The 18,678-nt window shown below is 41.8% G+C and overlaps 1 pseudogene; it reads left to right on the forward strand.

Moving 5' to 3' along the window:
* The first annotated feature begins 13,679 nt into the window (after positions 1-13,679).
* On the forward strand, positions 13,680-14,939 carry LOC110529332 (E3 ubiquitin/ISG15 ligase TRIM25-like; annotated as a pseudogene).
* Positions 14,940-18,678: the final 3,739 nt, after the last annotated feature.

Here is an 18,678-nt window from a genome sequence, read left to right on the forward strand (position 1 = left end):
TAGGAAAAAACCTAGAGAGGAACCAGGCTATGAGGGGGTGGCCAGTCCTCTTCTGGCTGTGCCGGGTGGAGATTATAACAGAACATGGCCAAGATGTTCAAATGTTCATAGATGACCAGCAGGGTCAAATAATAATAATCACAGTGGTTGTAGAGGGTGCAACAGGTCAGCACTTCAGGAGTAAATGTCAGTTGGCTTTTTATAGCCTCTCCTGCTGTCTCTAGAGAGTTGAAAACAGCAGGTTTGCACAGGTAGCACATCCGGTGAACAAGTCAGGTTCAGAGCGCACACTGGATGCTCTGGAAGAGGAGTAGGGTTGACCAGAGCGTTCTGACCTCACAACTGCAGTCAAGCACCCAAGCTAACTGGCTAACATTGGCTAGTTTGCTAGCTACTTGTCACGTTCTGACCTTAGTTCCTTTGTTTTTGTCTTTGTTTTAGTATGGTCAGGGCGTGAGTTGGGGTGGGCTGTCTGTTTGTTTTTCTATGTTGGTTTTTGAGTTCGGCCTAGTCCGGTTCTCAATCAGAGGCAGCTGTCAATTGTTGTCCCTGATTGAGAATCATACTTGGGTAGCCTGGGTTTCACTGTTGGTTTGTGGGTGTTTGTTGCCGTGTGAGTGTTTGGGCCACACGGTACTGTTTCGGTTTTCGTTCGTTCACTTTAATGTTTAGTATTTCAGTGTTCAGTTTGTTTCATTAAATATTACATCATGAACACTTACCACGCTGCACCTTGGTCCTTCTCTCTATCTCCAGACGACATCCCTTACACTACTTTCAGACACAAATGAGAGAACACCTCACTCTAACCATTTTACTCCCACCAAGCAGAGCTGGTTAGCCTGTTTGTATGTTATCCAGAGCATTGGTGACTGACTGTGCTGCTGGCAACAATTTAATTACACTTTTTTTGCTGACGTTTACTGACACCAGCCATATTCAACGGGTGTTGAGCGTAAAACATTAGTTATTCTGCGCTCTGGCACACTCAGACTAGAGTGCTCTGAAATCGGAGTAGATAGCCAGAACACTCAGACTAGAGTGCTCTGAAATCGGAGTAGATAGCCAGAGTGAATTTACAAACGCATCCCTAATAACCTCTGTGAAAGTCCAGCAATTGGCTGCGATAGGTGTGATTGAGACTGATCTCAAGAATTAGTAAGAAAAATACACTTTATATCTCAGCTGCCTCACCAATGTTTTAATGTGAATTAATGAATTAATATTTCAATATTAATATTTCCAATAGACGGCAGCATAAGACCATGAAGTATCAGTTATAGGCTATAGCAGCAATATGATTGACATAAAATAGCACGCAACCAAAGAGTATATGTCCCACAATTTTCTAAAATGGTCATTCATTACTTTACAGTTAACTCTTTTTAGGCCTGTGTTGCTTTTGGGAGAGCAAAAAAATAGTGAGTAGGTATTGAACCCCGGCAAAAGCATCACTAATCAGATGCACTCAACCTCAACCACAGTAGACATGCATTATTTTAAAAAAAACTCAACATATCAAATTGGGAGTAAACAGCCTCGGAATAGAAAAGACAAGAGCACATCTTCCAGCCCGCCAATAAATTACATCATGCAACCTTCGAGGTAATCAAATTTACCGCGTGAGAAGGCAGACTGCTCGCTGCTGCTGACTACACAAGCTTTTGAGTTGACTACTTTTGCGAGAGGGCAGAGAGGGTTGATGCTGGTTGATGAATTTGACAATGAATGTACTAGGAAATTATGTTTTTGTCGACCAGAGGTGACTGAATTAATATTCAGACTTATGGATAATCGTTATAGTAAGGAAGAATAATTTCAAAACATCAGCATAAAAACAGGTAATAAACATGAATCCTCATTATATTACTTCACAGTAATATGTTAAATGCCTTTTCAGTCCTTCCTCTTGCATTAGCAGTGTGAAAAGGGACAGAAATCTCACACAGGAGTTTTCCTTTGAGGGGGACTGGTGTATCCAGGGAGAAAACTAATCTTCTGAAATGCCATTCGTGGTCATATGCTGCCATATATTGGAATTGTTTAGCAACTGCAGTAGTACTGAATAAAGTGTATATCCTTACTAAAGTAGTAATTACTCAGAATTGCAGAATTTAAAATTTGTCTAGTTAATTTTATCACTTACAACAATAAAATAACAATTTATAGCATAACAATGAATCTGACATATATTTAGTTAATAAAAAAATATTTATTTAGATGGGCAATATTATCTGTCAAAGTAACACCCCCTTAACATAATAACATGGACACTGAAAAGTAGCTTTTAAAAAATATAAATAAATCTGGTAGCTCTCAAAAGAGCCTTTACTTTGCTGAGCAGTTTGTTTTCAGGAGTGTGCTGCCTGCCTGTCATCAGAGGTAGATATTTGAATAATGAAAAGTTAATACGTTATTGCCACTCTTTCACAAAGAGGCCTAGTTTACATTTGAGTAATTTAGCAGACACTCTTATCAAGATCGACTAGAGGAAATGCCTTGCTCAAGGGCACATCATCAGATTTTTCACCTAGTCGGTTCGGGGATTCGAACCAGTCACCTTTCAGTTATTGCCCAACGCTCTTAACCGCTAGATTACAAACCACAAAAAGTTAAACACAAAAAAGCAACTGGTAGTTTATAAATGGTAAACTGGTTAAATAAAAGACAGCTGTTAGAACTTCCAGACTGCCATTGTTTTGGGGAAATGGGGACATGTCTGTCTATTTCGACAAATATCTCAAAATGTATGTATTTTAATGGTTTGAAGTTCTACACCATTTTAATCAGGATAACCTATTATTTCTAATGATGTAAATTTGGGCACTGTTACCAATTGCTGGTAGTTAAAATGTAAAAACATTGTAATAATAGTCATGGAACTCTGAGTTCGTCCCATTGTTTCCTATAGGGGAAATATAGGTATGTCTGTTTATTACACAAAAGATCTCTCAATGTGTATATTTAGATTTTTTTCAATCTCCTCTTTCTAATCATGTAAAGCTGGGCAGCGTACTCCGTTGTCATCAAACGATAGCCCCAAAATACTTTTTGCCCTTGGAACGCTGAGCTCCCCCCATTTGTTTTCCTATATAAAGTCGGACACCATTTTAATCAGGATAATCTCCACTTTCCAATGACATACGGTTGGGCAGTGTACTTTGCTGTCATCGATCGCTAGACCAGAAATAGTCATTTTTTTCATACTTCCTCATTATGCAGACATAACCACACTTGGCACTATCGAAGTGCAAATGTTTACTTTCTACATAAGTTATTTTTCAGTTTCGTCCTAAGAACAGATTGCATTGGTACAATAAAAAAAGTATAATTTTTTGGCTGCCATTTAAGGAAAATTTAATTCTAAGGATAATTCCAGTTTTTCAGCCTTCGGTGAATTTGGACTAGTTCTATTGTCCAGCTTACTGACTCACATGTTGACCAGACCGCACCGCTTGCGCCATTGTGTGCATGTTGATTTTGTCCACCCACACCAGATGCGATCAGGACACGCAGGTTGAAATATCAAAGCAAACTCTGAGCTAATTATATTAATTTGGGGACAGGTTGAAAATCATTAAATATTAATGGAAATTTAGCTAGCTTGCTGGTGTTTGTTCATTTGTCCTGGGATATAAAAATTGGGTTGTTAGTTTACCTGAAATGCACAAGGTCCTCTAACCCGACAATTAATCCCCAAGTTTGTTTCTAGTAATCTCTCCTCCTTCAGGCTTCTTCTTCTTCTTTGGACTTTTATTTGACAGTTGGCAACCAACTATAAGGTGCATTACCACCACCAACTGGACTGGAGTGTGGACCTCAGTTCATCTTTCAATCACGCACGTGGGTATATGCTCCTTAAAACCAATGAGGAGATGCGAGAGGCAGAACTTGCAGCGTGTCAAGCATCACAAATACAACCAAGTTCTATTTTAGCGCCTGGCTGCGCAGACAGTCGTTGACGCGCGCGATCAGTGTGGGTACAATGATTGAAGAACATGTATGTGTACATTTCTTTTGCAACGCTCGCACCCACGACGGGAGCGGTGTGGTCAGCATGTCAGACCAAACCGTACTCTCCAGCTCCCGATCCAACCAATTCAAGGCAAACTAGCTCACAAAGTGACTGGAACCTTTGTTAATCCAGCCAAGCACCAAGAGAATTGAGATGACTCACTTGCTAAAATATTAGACTATAAATCTTCGTTTGTTACAATAAGTAAAGTAGAGTGCAATTAAAACCAATTCAGGAAAAAAACATTTTTAGTACACAAAATGTTATTTTCCCTCCAAAAGAGCATCCCTCCCCCTTTCTTTTTCTCTTCCGCCACACCGGAAAAACCTGCCCTCTGCACACCACCTATCGTCCACCTTTATTGGCCCAATCCCTTCAGGTGAACAGAAACTGTTCCAATCATTCAATAGTACATAATAATTTAACCAACATAGGCCCAACAGCAAAGCCCGTAGTAGTAGAGTTTATGAAAATAAAACTAATCTGATTAAATGTTGACAAAATATACATCCACATATTATTATTTAATAGTTCTAAATACATGTTTCAGCAGGGTATTACAGGAGGATTCTCCATCATCGTTTAAATCTCCAGGTTGGGAACATTTTGGCTTGCCAGTAGATTACAACAGCGATGGACAGAGTTGTGTATAAAACGTTAACAGTTTTATATGTCGCCACGCTCAACGGAATAGGCTATGCAGCTTCCAACTCTTCAGTTATGTCGAGACATTCATGCCGACATCACCCCCAATATACTAGAAAAAGGAAACGCAAAGAAACACAACATCATCTCCCCTCTGCATTCAAGCAGTCCTTGGCAACTGATTCTGACCGGGCCAAAGCAATTACAAGAGTGATAGGTAGTCTATTTTGTTTATTTTTTGGCAGTCTTTGTTTTTTTTGCCGCAGATAACCACCCACACTTCCCTCTTGCACTGTCACGCAGTGCTTTTAAAAAAGCTTAGCGCTTTTATGTCTCTATTTTGGTTTGGTCAGGGTGTGATTTGGGTGGGCATTCTATGTTCCTTTTTCTATATTTTGTATTTCTTTGTTTTTTGGCCTGGTATGGTTCTCAATCAGGGACAGCTGTCTATCGTTGTCTCTGATTGGGAACCATACTTAGGTAGCTTTTCCCCACATTTTTTTGTGGGTAGTTAATTTCTGTTTAGTGTTTTCACCTTACACGACTGTTTCGGGTTATTCTCTTGTTATAGTGTTCAGTTTTAATAAAACAAGCATGAACAATTACCACGTTGCGCTTTGGTCCGATGATTCTTCTTCTTCAGACGATGAATACCTTTACATGCACCCATTTCAGCAAACCGGTAGACTAGCATAGGGTACCAATGCTGCTGAAATTAGAATTAAATGAATCAACAAATGCACACATAAATAGATAAATGCACATATAAATAAATGCAAACATACATAGATGAATGATTGCACACATTAATAGATAAATAATTAATCCTACCGTTTCATTTTCTTCATTTATTTTTATGTATTTCTTCCACCAATATGATAATGAGGGGGTGTCAAACAAACGTATGTGGGTGGTATAGCACCAACTAGCCTGGGGCTAGCCCATGCTAGACCCATCTCCCGGCTCACTCCTGGGCTACAATATCAGGACCCCTTCTACTGCCGGTATGGGGCACGGAACCCTGCCAATCCTCTACGACTGGAATACCGACATAACCTGCCCGAGGATTCCGGCGCCACGCCCGCTGAAGGCCCATTCTGCTAACCTGCTAGGCCGGCTACCTAGAGCTACTTGGAACCCTACTAACTCCATGACTGGTCTATCAACGTCACCGCAAGAAGAGGCAAAAACAGACTTACCCCCATCGCGACGTCCCCCAAAGGCTAACTTGCTAGCCCCGGTCTACTAACTGCAAGCTTGCCTGCCCCGGTCTGCTAACTGCTAGCCCCTGGTAACTGCTTGCTTGCTAACCCGGTCCGCATAATTGCTAGCCCCTGGTAACTGCTTGCTTGCTAACCCGGTCTGCTAACTGTTAGCGTGTTAGCATCGGCCTGCTAACTGTCTGAATCGCCGTGGACATACATGTTCACTTGGCTACGCATGCCTCTCTCTAATATCAATATGCCTCGTCCATTACTGTCCTGGTTATTGATTACTGTCTTATTTCACTGTAGAGCCTCTAGCCCTGTTCAATATGCCTTAACCAACCATGTTATCCCACCTCCTACCTATGCAATGACATCACCTGGTTTAAACAACTCTAGAGACTATATCTCTCTCATCATTACTCAATGCCTAGGTTTACCTCCAATGTACTCACATCCTACCTCACCTTTGTCTGTACACTATGCCTTGAATCTATGCTATCGTGCCCAGAAACCTGCTCCTTTTACGCTCTGTTCCGAACGTGCTAGACGGCCAGTTCGTATAGCCTTTAGCCGTACCCTTATCCTACTTCTCCTCTGTTCCTCTGGTGATGTAGAGGTTAATCCAGGTCCTGCAGTACCTAGCTCCACTCCCACTCCCCAGGTACTCTAATTTGTTGACTTCTGTAACCGTAAAAGCCTTGGTTTCATGCATGTTAACATTAAAAGCCTACTCCCTAAGTTTGTTTTAGTCACTGCTTTAGCACACTCTGCTAACCCGGATGTCTTAGCCGTGTCTGAATCCTGGCTTAGGAAAACCACCAAAACCTCTGAACTCTCCATTGCTAACTATAACATTTTCCGCCAAGATAGAACTGCCAAAGGGGGCGGTGTTGCAATCTACTGCAAAGATAGCCTGCAGAGTTCTGTATTACTATCTAAGTCTGTACCCAAACAATTCGAGCTTCTACTTCTAAAAATTCACCTTTCCAGAAACAAGTCTCTCACTGTTGCCGCTTGCTATAGACCTCCCTCTGCCCTCAGCTGTGCCCTCGATACCATATGTGAATTGATTGCCCCCCATCTATCTTCTGAGTTCGTGCTACTAGGTGACCTAAACTGGGACATGCTTAACACCACGGCCATCCTACAATCCAAGCTTGATTGTCCTCAATCTCACACAAATTATCAATGAACCTACCAGGTACAACTCCAAATCTTTTAAACACGGGCACCCTCATAGAGGTCGTCCTAACTAACTCTCCCTCCAAATACACCTGTTTTCAATCAAGATCTCAGCGATCACTGCCTCATTGCCTGCATCCGTAATGGGTCTGCGACCAAACGACCACCCCTCATCACTGTCAAACGCTCCCTAAAACACTTCTGCAAGCAGGCCTTTCTAATTGACCTTGCTGGGGGATCTTAGAATGACATTGACCTCATCCTGTCAGTAGATGATGCCTGGCTATTCTTTAAAAGTGCCTTCACCATCTTAAATAAGCATGCCCCATTCAAAAAATGTAGATCTAGGAATAGATATAGTCCTTGGTTCACTCCAGACCTGTCTGCCCTTGACCAGCACAAAAACATCCTGTGGCGTTCTGCATTAGCATCGAATAGCCCCCATGATATGCAACTTTTCAGGGAAGTTAGGAACAAATATACACAGGTAGTTAGGAAAGCTAAGGCTAGCTTTTTCAAACAGAAATTTGCATCCTGTAGTACACACTCAAAAAAGTTCTGTGACAATGTAAAGTCCATGGAGAATAAGAACACCTCCTCCCAGCTGCCCACTGCTCTGAGGCTAGGAAACACTGTCACCACTGATAAATCCACAATAATTCAGAATTTCAAGAAGCAGTTCTCTACAGCTGGCCATGCTTTCCACCAGGCTAACCCTACTCCGGTCAACTGCCCGGCACCCTCCACAGCAACCCGCCAAAGCCCCCACCATTTCTACTTTACCCAAATCCAGATAGCTGATGTTCTGAAAGAGCTGCAAAATCTGGACCCCCACAAATCAGCCGGGCTAGACAATTTGGACCCTCTCTTTCTAGAATTATCTGCCGAAATTGTTGCAGCCCCTATTACTAGCCTGTTCAACCTCTCTTTCGTATCGTCTGAGATTCCCAAAGATTGGAAAGCTGCCGCGGTCATCCCCCTCTTCAAAGGGGGTGACACTCTAGACCCAAACTGCTACAGACCTATATCTGTCCTACCCTGTCTTTCTAAGGTCTTCGAAAGCCAAGTTAACAAACAGACTACCGACTATTTTGAATCCCACCGTACCTTCTCTACTATGTAATCTGGTTCAGAGCTGGTCATGGGTGCACCTCAGCCACGCTCAAGGTCCTAAACAACATCATAACCGCCATCGATAAGTGACGTTACTGTGCAGCCATATTCATCGACCTGGCCAAGGCTTTCGACTACATTCTTATTGGCAGACTTGACAGCCTTGGTTTCTCAAATTATTGCCTCGCCTGGTTTACCAACTACTTCTCTGATAGAGTTCAGTGTGTCATATCGGAGGGCCTTTTGTCCGGACCTCTGGCAATCTCTATGGGGGTGCCACAGGGTTCAATCCTCGGGCCGACTCTCTTCTCTGTATACATAAATAATGTTGCTCTTGCTGCTGGTGATTCTCTGGTACACCTCTACGCAGACGACACCATTCTGTATACTTCTGGCCCCTCTTTGAACATTGTTAACTAACTCCTTCCGTGGCCTCCAACTGCTCTTAAACGCAGCGAAAACTAAATGCATGCTATTCAACCGATCCCTGCCCGTACCTGCTAACCCGTCCAGCATCACTACTCTGGACTGCTCGGACAACTACAAATACCTAGGTGTCTGGTTAGACTGTAAACTCTCCTTCCAGACTCACATTAAGCATCTCCAATCCCCCCAAAGCCAATTCCTCCTTTGGTCGTCTTTCCTTCCAGTTCTCTGCTGCCAATGATTGGAACAAACTGCAAAAATCTCTGAAGCTGGAGACTCATATCTCCCTCACTAGCTTTAAGCACCAGCTGTCAGAGCAGCTCACAGATCACAGCACCTGTACACAGCCCATCTGTAAACAGCCCATCTATCTACCTACCTCATCCCCATACAGTATTTATTTATTCATTTATCTTGCTCCTTTGCACCCCAGTATCTCTACTTGCACATTCATCTTCTGCACATCTACCATTCCAGTTAAATTGCTATATTGTAATTACTTCGGCACCATGGCCTATTTATTGCCTTAACTCCCTTATCTTACCTCATTTGCACTCACTGTACATAGACTTTTTGTTTTCTTTTGTTCTGCTGTATTATTGACTATGTTTTGTTTATTCCATGTGTAACTCTGTTGTTGTATGTGTCGAATTGCTATGCTTTATCTTGGCCAGGTCGCAGTTGCAAATGAGAACTTGTTCTCAACTAGCCTACCTGGTTAAATAAAGGTTAAATAAAAAAAGAACCGTAAAAACATACAAAAATAACAAATGGAACATTGCTTGACGTAGAAACAGGTGAACAGTTTTGGAACACTGAGCCATTGACTGCCTGCCTGCACCAGGTGGCTGTGTTACGACTGGGTTGCTTTTGATAATAATGCATCGAAGAAGAACGTAGTTTTTAACCTAGAAAAGTCCAAGAGATGGGAGTAGGCAAGAAGGCATTGACTGGGATGGGCAAGAGGAATGGCCAGTTGGCCAGATAATCATGGTAAGCTAATGTTTCTGAGTGTCAAACTAGCTAGCTTGGCTACACCTGATAAAGTTGAGTTGGCCAGCTAGCTGCGTTTTACAGTCAGACTCTCAGTTTTACACTTACCTAGCTAGTTAGATAATTAACTCAACTGCAATTATCACAAACCATTATTATCTAGCTAGCTACGGTAGGTAAATATCTGTCAGATGTAAAGCAAGCAGGATCGTGGCATGTCAGAAGCTATGCATTTTGGCTAGCTCATGTTAAATAGATCCCTTATCAAGCAATAGTCAAATAAGGAGGAGCATGTTGTCATGATGGAATAAGTCACCTATGTCAAGCTAGCCACAATACGGATTAGCCAAAATAGTGGAATTTGTGGTTTGCCTTAGCAATTGTTAGTGAGATGAGACATGGTGCCCTAAAATATAAATCATATCTTAGCTAGCTATACATTTATTCATTTTTGTGTGTGTTATTTCTTACATTATTAGGCCAGAATGTTTTTTGTGTTATTACATACAGCTGGAAATAACTTTTGGATATCAGAGCGGTGGTAATTCACCAGCATTATGACCAGGAATATCACTTTCTCGAATTGGATCCTTTGGTTAAATTGCCCTGGGGGGTACGAACAGTCTGTCATAGTTTTCTGCTAAACACGTGTATGTGACCAATAAACTAAGGACCCTGGGACTAAACACCTCCCTCTGCAACTGGACCCTGTACTTCCTGACGGTCCACCCCCAGGTGGTAAGGGTAGGTAACAAACACATCTGCCACGCTGATCCTCAACACAGGGGCCCCTCAGTGGTGCGTTCTCAGTCCCCTCCTGTACTCCCTGTTCACTCATGACTGCACGGCCAGGCACAACTCCAACACCATCAATAAGTTTGCCGATTGGTAGGCCTGATCACCGACAACGACGAGACAGCATATAAGGAGGTCAGAGACCTGCCCGTGTGGTGCCAGGACAACAACCTCTCCCTCAACTTTTTAAAGACAATGGAGATGATTGTGGACTACAGGAAAAGGAGGATCGAGCACGCCCCCATTCTCATCGACAGGGCTGTAGTGGGACAGGTTGAGAGCTTCAAGTTCCTTGGTGTCCACATCACCAACAAACTAACATGGTCCAAGCACACCAAGACAGTTGTGAAGAGGGCACGACAAAACCTATTCCCCATCAGGAGACTGAAAAGATTTGGCATGGGTCCTCAGATCCTCAAAAGGTTCTGCAGCTGCACCATCGAGAGCATCCCGATGGGTTGCATCACTGCCTGGTATGGCAACTGCTCGGCCTCCGACCGCAAGGCACTGCTGAGGGTAGTCCGTACGGCCCAGTACATCACAGGGGCCAAGCTTCCTGCCATCCAGGACCTCTATACCAGGCGGTGTCAGAGGACGGCCCAAAAAATTGTTAAAGACTCCAGCCACCCTAGTTATAGGCTGTTCTCTCTACTACCGCATGGCAAGCAGTACTGGAGCACCAAGTCTAGGTTTCTTGAGGCTTCTAAACAGCTTCTACCCCCAAGCCATGAGACTCCTGAACAGGTAATCAAATGGCTTCCCAGACTATTTGCATTGCCCCCCCCCCCCCCCCCTTTTACACCACTGCTACACTCTGTTGTAATCATCTATGCATAGTCACTTTAATAACTCTCCCCACATGTACATATTACCTCAACTAACCGGTGCCTCCGCACATTGACCCTGTACCGGTACCCCCCTGTATATAGTCTCGCTATTGTTACATTACTGCTGCTCTTTTATTTGATTTTATTTGATTTGATTATATTTGATTATGGCGCAGGGGTGCGGAGAGAAGTGTTGCTTTGAGATAACTAGCTTGTATTATCAGATCAGACAAAAAAAGGCCAGTTTCCTCAGACACAGATTAGGCCTAGTCATGCACTAGAAAACATGTTTAATGGAGATTCTGCTTTAAGAATAATGTTTAGTCCAGGACTAGAATTCATTGGCCTAAAGTATTTTATTTTGTATTCTTACTTAAAACGCTTGTATTCTTATTTATTTTTTTATGGGTTGAGGTCAACTACTGTAGAATGATGAAACCCATCAAAATCAATGAAGGATGCTCCTTGGTTATGGAGCCAATGTCATAACATGTCATGAGTGTTCTAGAAAAAAAATCAGACGAAGCTGTAATCAAATTGAAACTACAATTCATAAACAAGGGTTTCCTAAACTCTGGGGTTTCCTAAACTCTGACCTGTGGCTCCCATTTTGGTTTTTGCCCTAGCACTACACAGCTGATTCAAATAACTCATCATCAAGCTTTGATTATTTGAATCAGCTGTGTAGTGCTAGGGCAAAAACAAAACTGTGCACCCAGGTGGAGCCCCAGGACTGAGTTTGGGAAACCTTGATAATGATCAAGCCAAAATTACATTAGTGACTTTGTATCACAACATTTCAATACAATACATACCATTAGAATAATGGGAAACATAGTACAGACCAATAGAAGCAATCTCCTTCCTCTGTGAAGTTGTTGGTAAATTCTGGGGATAAAACGTATTCGTCTACTTATTTGATTTAATTAAAACTATGGCATGGAAATGACAATAGCCCTATAAAGAGATCTCACTCAACAGAATGGTTTCTCAGATGAGACTCTGAAGGGGGAAATTAACATATTGTGAAAAAGGAAATGTGTTCTTGTTGTTGATGATGTTGAGGGAAATGCGTTCTTATGACTGTGATGATTGCTTATAGAGGAGAAAGGACTGGCAGAATTATTTATGTGATTTTGTACAGCAATGCTGACATTTCCATTACCTCAGCTCAAGCATTTCCAGACTAACCCTAATAAATAACAACATGTCAAATTAGTATTTCGCTAAAGTTCATTAAGGGCTTTTTCTTGATAGATGGATTTAGCAACAGCAGACGATGGATTGTGACAGATATGTATAGAACATGACTATATGAAAAAGAAATGTCAAATTATAATTTCATTTACATTGCTTTGTTTAAAGGTTCTCAGTGAACAGATCATTCCGAGACACATTCATAGATTTCATATTTTAAACTCTGCTCCCCCCTAGTGGTTATAATTTGAAAAGGAGTAGGCTTATATTTTGAGTGTAATCATATTGATTTCTTGTAAAATTATTCTACAAATAGCCTTCAATTCTATTGTGAACATGCCATGTTGACCAATAACTAAATCCATTTGCATAATGTTATTTGGGCTGTTATAGTACGGTATTTTCTGTTGTTCTTTTGGCATTTATTGGAACTATGATAAAAATGTCTATCTATTATAATGTTATAACATCCGAATGTCATCAAATTGTTTTCGGGGCTTTTATGTATACAAATACATACTCTTTTCTATTTTTACCCATGACCTGCCACTGGCATTAAACAAAGCCTGTGTGTCCATGCATGCTGATGATTCAACCATATATGTGTCAGCAACCACAGCTAATGAAGTCGCTGAAACCCTGAAGAATTGCTGTCTGTTTTGGAATGGGTGGCCAGTAATAAACTGGTCCTAAACATCTCTAAAACTAAGAGCATTGTATTCGGTACAAATCATTCCCTAAGTTCTAGACCTCAGCTTAATCCCCAAGTCAGCTGAAAAGTTGTCACGTTCTGACCTTAGTTCCTTTGTTTTTGTCTTTGTTTTAGTATGAGTTGGGGTGGGCTGTCTGTTTGTTTTTCTACGTTGGTTTTTGAGTTCGGCCTAGTATGGTTCTCAGTCAGAGGCAGCTGTCAATTGTTGTCCCTGATTGAGAATCATACTTAGGTAGCCTGGGTTTCACTTTTGAGTTGTGGGTTTTTATCTTCCGTGTCAGTGTTTGTCGCCACACGGGACTGTTTCGTTCATTTCACGTTTATTGTTTTGTATTTCGTAGTGTTCAGTTTGTTTTAAAATAAACATTATGGACACTTACCACGCTGCGTTTTGGTCCTCCGATCCTTCTCGCTTCTCCTCCTCAGAAGAGGAGGACGAGATCCCTTACAAAAGTAGCTTACATACCTGGGACATTAGTTGACTTAGGTCTGAGGCCTTGACTCAGCACCCTAACTAAGATTTGCTTAAAATAATAAAACATTTATTCTGTTACCAGAGATAAGAAGAAGACATTTTGAATGTATTATAAGGGGTGTGGAATTTTGTCTCTCCAATCAGAGCTAATCTCTTCTTGGCCTCTATCCAACACCACACCCTCTAGAGGTTCAGAGTGCACATGCTCACACACAGAACCAGGAAGTGAGTGCGGCAAAATGGCAGAAGCTATGGACTCGATCAGTTGTTCTATTTGTCTGGATACACAGAAGGATCCAGTGACTATTCCCTGTGGGCACAGCTACTGCATGGGCTGTATGAAGGGTTACTGGGATCAGGATAATCAGAAGGGTGTCTACAGCTGCCCACTGTGCAAGGAAAGATTTTTTCCTCGACCAGTTCTGAGGAAAAACACTCTGCTGGCTGAATTAGTGGAAAAACTGAAGGAAAGACTTGAAGTTGCTTCTCCAGTTCACTATTATGCTGGATCTGGAGATGTGGAGTGTGACTTCTGCACTGGGAGAAAACTCAAAGCCGTCATGTCCTGCCTGGGGTGTCTGGCCTCTTACTGTGAGACTCACCTCCAGCCTCACCATGAATCTCCTGCTTTCAAGAAGCACAAGCTGATCAAAGCCTCCACACAACTACAAGAGAAGATCTGCTCTCGTCATGACAAACTGTTAGAGGTTTACTGCCGCACCGATCAGCAGTTTATCTGTTATCAGTGTTTATTAGATGAACATAAAGGCCACGATACAGTCTCAGTTGCAGCAGAAAGGACTGAGAAACAAAGGCAGTTGGAGAACAAAAGGCAGAAGTCCCAGCAGAGAATCCAGAAGAGAGAGAAGGAGATGCAGGAGGTGAGACAGTCTATGAAGTCACTCAAGTTCTCTGTTCAGGCAGCGATAGAGGACACTGAGAGGATATTTACTGAGCTGATGCGCTCCATTGAACGAAGTTGCTCTGAGGTGAAGGAGTTGATCAGAGCCCAGGAGAAGATTGAAGTGATTCTGGCTGAAGAACTCCTGGAGCAATTGAAGCAGGAGGTCGCTGAGTTGAGGAGGAGAGACGCTGAGTTGGAGCAGCTCTCAAACACAGAGGATCATATCCATTTCCTCCAGAGTTTCCAGTCTCTCTCTGACCCTCCTGGATCTGAGATCATCACCGTCAACCAAAGCATCTCCTTTGAGGGTGTAAAGACATTACTCTCTGGGCTGAAAAAGCAACTAGAAGATGTATTTAAGAAGGAAATGACCAAGGTACCTGGACTGGATCAGCTTACATTGGATCCCAACACAGTACATAACCGTCTGTGTCTATCTGAGGGGAACAGAAAGGTGACATGGAGTTCTAGGTTCGAGTCCTATCCTGACCATCCAGACAGATTTACCTCACACCCACAGGTCCTATGTAGCAAGGGTCTGTCTGGAGCCTGCTACTGGGAGGTTGAGTGGAGAGGGTTTGGGGTTTATATAGCTGTCTCATATAAAGGCATCAGCAGGAAATGCAGAGAGGAGTGTTTGTTTGGACAGAATGATCAATCCTGGTGTTTAATCTGCTCTCACTCGGGCTGTTCTTTCTACCACAATGATAAAAAGACTGCCATACGTGTCCCCTACTCCTCCAGAGTAGGAGTGTACCTAGACCACAAGGCAGGTACTCTGTCCTTTTACAACGTCTCTGATACAATGACCCTCCTCCACAGAGTCCAGACCAAATTCACTCAGCCCCTCTATCCTGGGCTTGGATTTCAGCATGGGATCCATTTTGGTTTTGGACCATCTGTTAAGATACTTTCATTGACACAGAAAGGAACTTTGAAGGGCCTCCCGGGTGGCGCAGTGGTTAAGGGTGCTGTACTGCAGCGCCAGCTGTGCCATCAGAGTCCCTGATGGCTCTGTCGTAACCGGCCGCGACCGGGAGGTCCGTGGGGCGACGCACAATTGGCCTAGCGTCGCCCGGGTTAGGGAGGGCTTGGTCGGTAGGGGTGTCCATGTCTCATCGCGCACCAGCGACTCCTGTGGCGGGCTGGGCGCAGTGTACGCTAACCAAGGTGGCCAGGAACTTTGATATGACTATATGTAGACATGATTACAGTAATTGCATACAGATGTAGGATCTTAATTTGAGCCCAGTTTGCTACATCAGGAAGAAAAAAAACTCCAGCAACAAGAAATTATAATTTTTATGTGGAGATTTTTGTTCGGGTTGATACATTTTTCGTAAGGGAAAATCAAGTCTGAAATTTCAAATTGGAAATTTCAAACTTCAGAAGCCTTTTTAAACCGCAAGTTAAATTCCCTCCATTGCAGGAAAGTTATCCTGCAACAGAGGGATCAAATTAAGATCCTACATATGTAATGAACTGAAAAAATACATACTTTACAACTAGAAAGGTTAAATGTCCTAAAGAAAATGTGTGTGCTTGCTTCAGCCGTCTACAAATATTTGTTATGGAAGTAGGAGGTGTGTTAGATGTAGAATTTAAGATGAACAGAAACTGAAGCAGTTTAATAATAGCCTAGTATGGATAGGTCTGATTTTCTTTAGTAGACTATATAAGTAAAATCTATGTAAGCTATGTTAGTAAAAGTATTTTTCATTTTAGTGAAAGAAGATGTTGTTGTAGATGGTAGACAATAGCATACAGCATCTATAGTCCAAGGAGTAGATAAATATGATAAGATTTTTAGCTCGAATGTGGCCATTACGAACCAATTAATGTGCATAGGGGTGTGGCCTGACAAATGTATTCTTGTAAATCAGACAGATTTGACATGTACCTATATAGATATCAGTTGGAAAGACTGACTTTCTTCATTGTTTTCAATCCATTAGCCAAATAAAACGTGTTTATTACTATTCACAGTTTGATTTTGTCAAGTTAATTGAAATCTCATTTGATTGTCCTATCTGTTCATCTTTTGAGTGTCGCTTTGCCTTCACACTCTTGAGTTTCCATTTTGGGTTGCAAGTCTATTTCTGACATGAGGTGAGGTGAAAGGTTAAACTGAGGTCACACCAATTCCAACCCTGAAGGGAGGATCTGATTGGCATAGAGTAGATGAACCGTACGTCTGGCAGGTTTTAAAAGTAGTAAAGTCAGCTTTTTTTTCCATAGAGCCAGCAGCAGCATGCAATCAAATGAATGACCCCAGTTTGCTTTTTAGTGCAGTTGCTGAACCCAACCGCTGTGGATTGTGGAACAGTTTGAAATGTCAATTAAGCTCACATGATGGCACGGTGTGAATGCTTGACTTGGTGGAGTGTTCGCCAGACGATTCCGCCAACATGTTGTTGAACAGGCAATATTTTTTTGTTAAAGTGCACAATGGCATAACTGAGCACCACACTCAGTAAATTAATATTTTCAAAGTGAACCAGGTCCTGTCAACAAAGCTGTGGTGTGGACTGTGCCTGTGGGCATACTGTACCCTGAAAAGGAAGTAAGACAAATTGTAACTATGAAGCATAGCATATTATTCTTATATACACTACACATGAGGGAGGCTATAATCTTAATTTTGGTGGTCAGTAAGGGTTAAATGCTTTGCTCACTGTTGAACTAGGTTGCCCCAGATTTCAGTGGTCAACAACAACTCAGCCTCCACTCTCCACCCCCAACAATAATTCCACAGGTAATCCAGAAAGGTTGCCAGTGGTCCACTCTATTCAGACCAGCATTCCACATGCTTTAGCAATCTGTCCCCTGGCCTCACACCCTGCTAGAGCTGTATTTGTTTTTTTACTACAGTGGCTGAAAACATGTCCAGAGACTTCGGCCTGTATGCAGCCCTCTCTGCCCAGGCCGACTGACCATTATACGTGCCACCACAAAGAGATGTATTGCAGTTTACATACAGTTTAAAAGAAGTAACTGAGCCACCGCGTAAGCACTCTCTCATATGTTATACTTTAACATGTGCATGCTCTCTCCTAGCTTCAAAGCAACCAAGAGAGTTTTTACAGTGTTTCTTTCTTTTTTTACAGAGTCCAGCACAATGTAAAAACAGTGTAAAAACTCTTAAGTGCATCAGGGCTAGTTCTCTACCAAATTATTTCTATAGGAATGAATGATAGAATACTAAAAAAAAGACTATCAGAAAAATGACATGCTTGATTTTCAGAAAAACATAATTGGTCGAGCTCAGGCACTATAAACACATTTTTGGTGCATTTTCCAATTTGTTAGGTGCATAACCCTAACAGGGTGGAACCTAACAGGGTGGACATTTTGAGCATAAATTAGCCATAGCTCTGTGAGTGAGCAAGACTGACCTAGTAAAACAGTGAACACTTGAACAGGATTTTAACTTCTCTATCAAACATATTTTAACATCTAGATTTTTTTTATTTTTTTTGCCTAACAGGATGGACATTTATGAGTGGGACATACAGACTAACAACATGACAAATAGATACAACTGAGAGTTCATTTGTATTTAGCTTTGCACCATAGCTTTCCCACCAAAGACATTATGACACTTCCTGAATGTGCTGTCATTGCCACAAAGGGCTGTTTTCTTACATGGAGAATTACAACAAGCCAACAGGGTGGAAAGGGATATCAGGGACACACAGAACATATTAAATAAAAATAATAAACACAATAATGATGAGGAAAAAAAACTTTCTTTATGAAATATACTTTAAATAGGACTAAAACAATTAAGAAATATTTTTTTTTAACTTTGATTATTTGATTGTATATTTCTTGTGGAAGTTGATAACACCTGGGGACATGGCAAAAACGCCTACATCCAGTGACAAAAAAGTGTTTAAAATGCATAAAATTCCTTTTCAGTGTGCATATTTCGATGTTTTTAAGGTAAAGGACACCTGACATTATATGTAAAGCTTGTTGGAATCCACATTTGACACTTAATAAGAACTGATAACTGATATTAACTGATATTTCCTGGAGACAGAAAAGCCACCGCATAATATAAATGAACCTGTCCTCAAAATGTAGGGATCTCATCCAATTGAACAAGTGTCCTCATTTTTCATTCATATTTTTTCCCCCATCAATTTTACTGTCGCGAGCTCGTGAGATTGCGTCTCAGCCA

The sequence above is a fragment of the Oncorhynchus mykiss genome, chromosome 8, assembly GCF_057628025.1.
Source record: "Oncorhynchus mykiss isolate SJ-2025 chromosome 8, ASM5762802v1, whole genome shotgun sequence".
Taxonomy (NCBI): domain Eukaryota; kingdom Metazoa; phylum Chordata; class Actinopteri; order Salmoniformes; family Salmonidae; genus Oncorhynchus; species Oncorhynchus mykiss.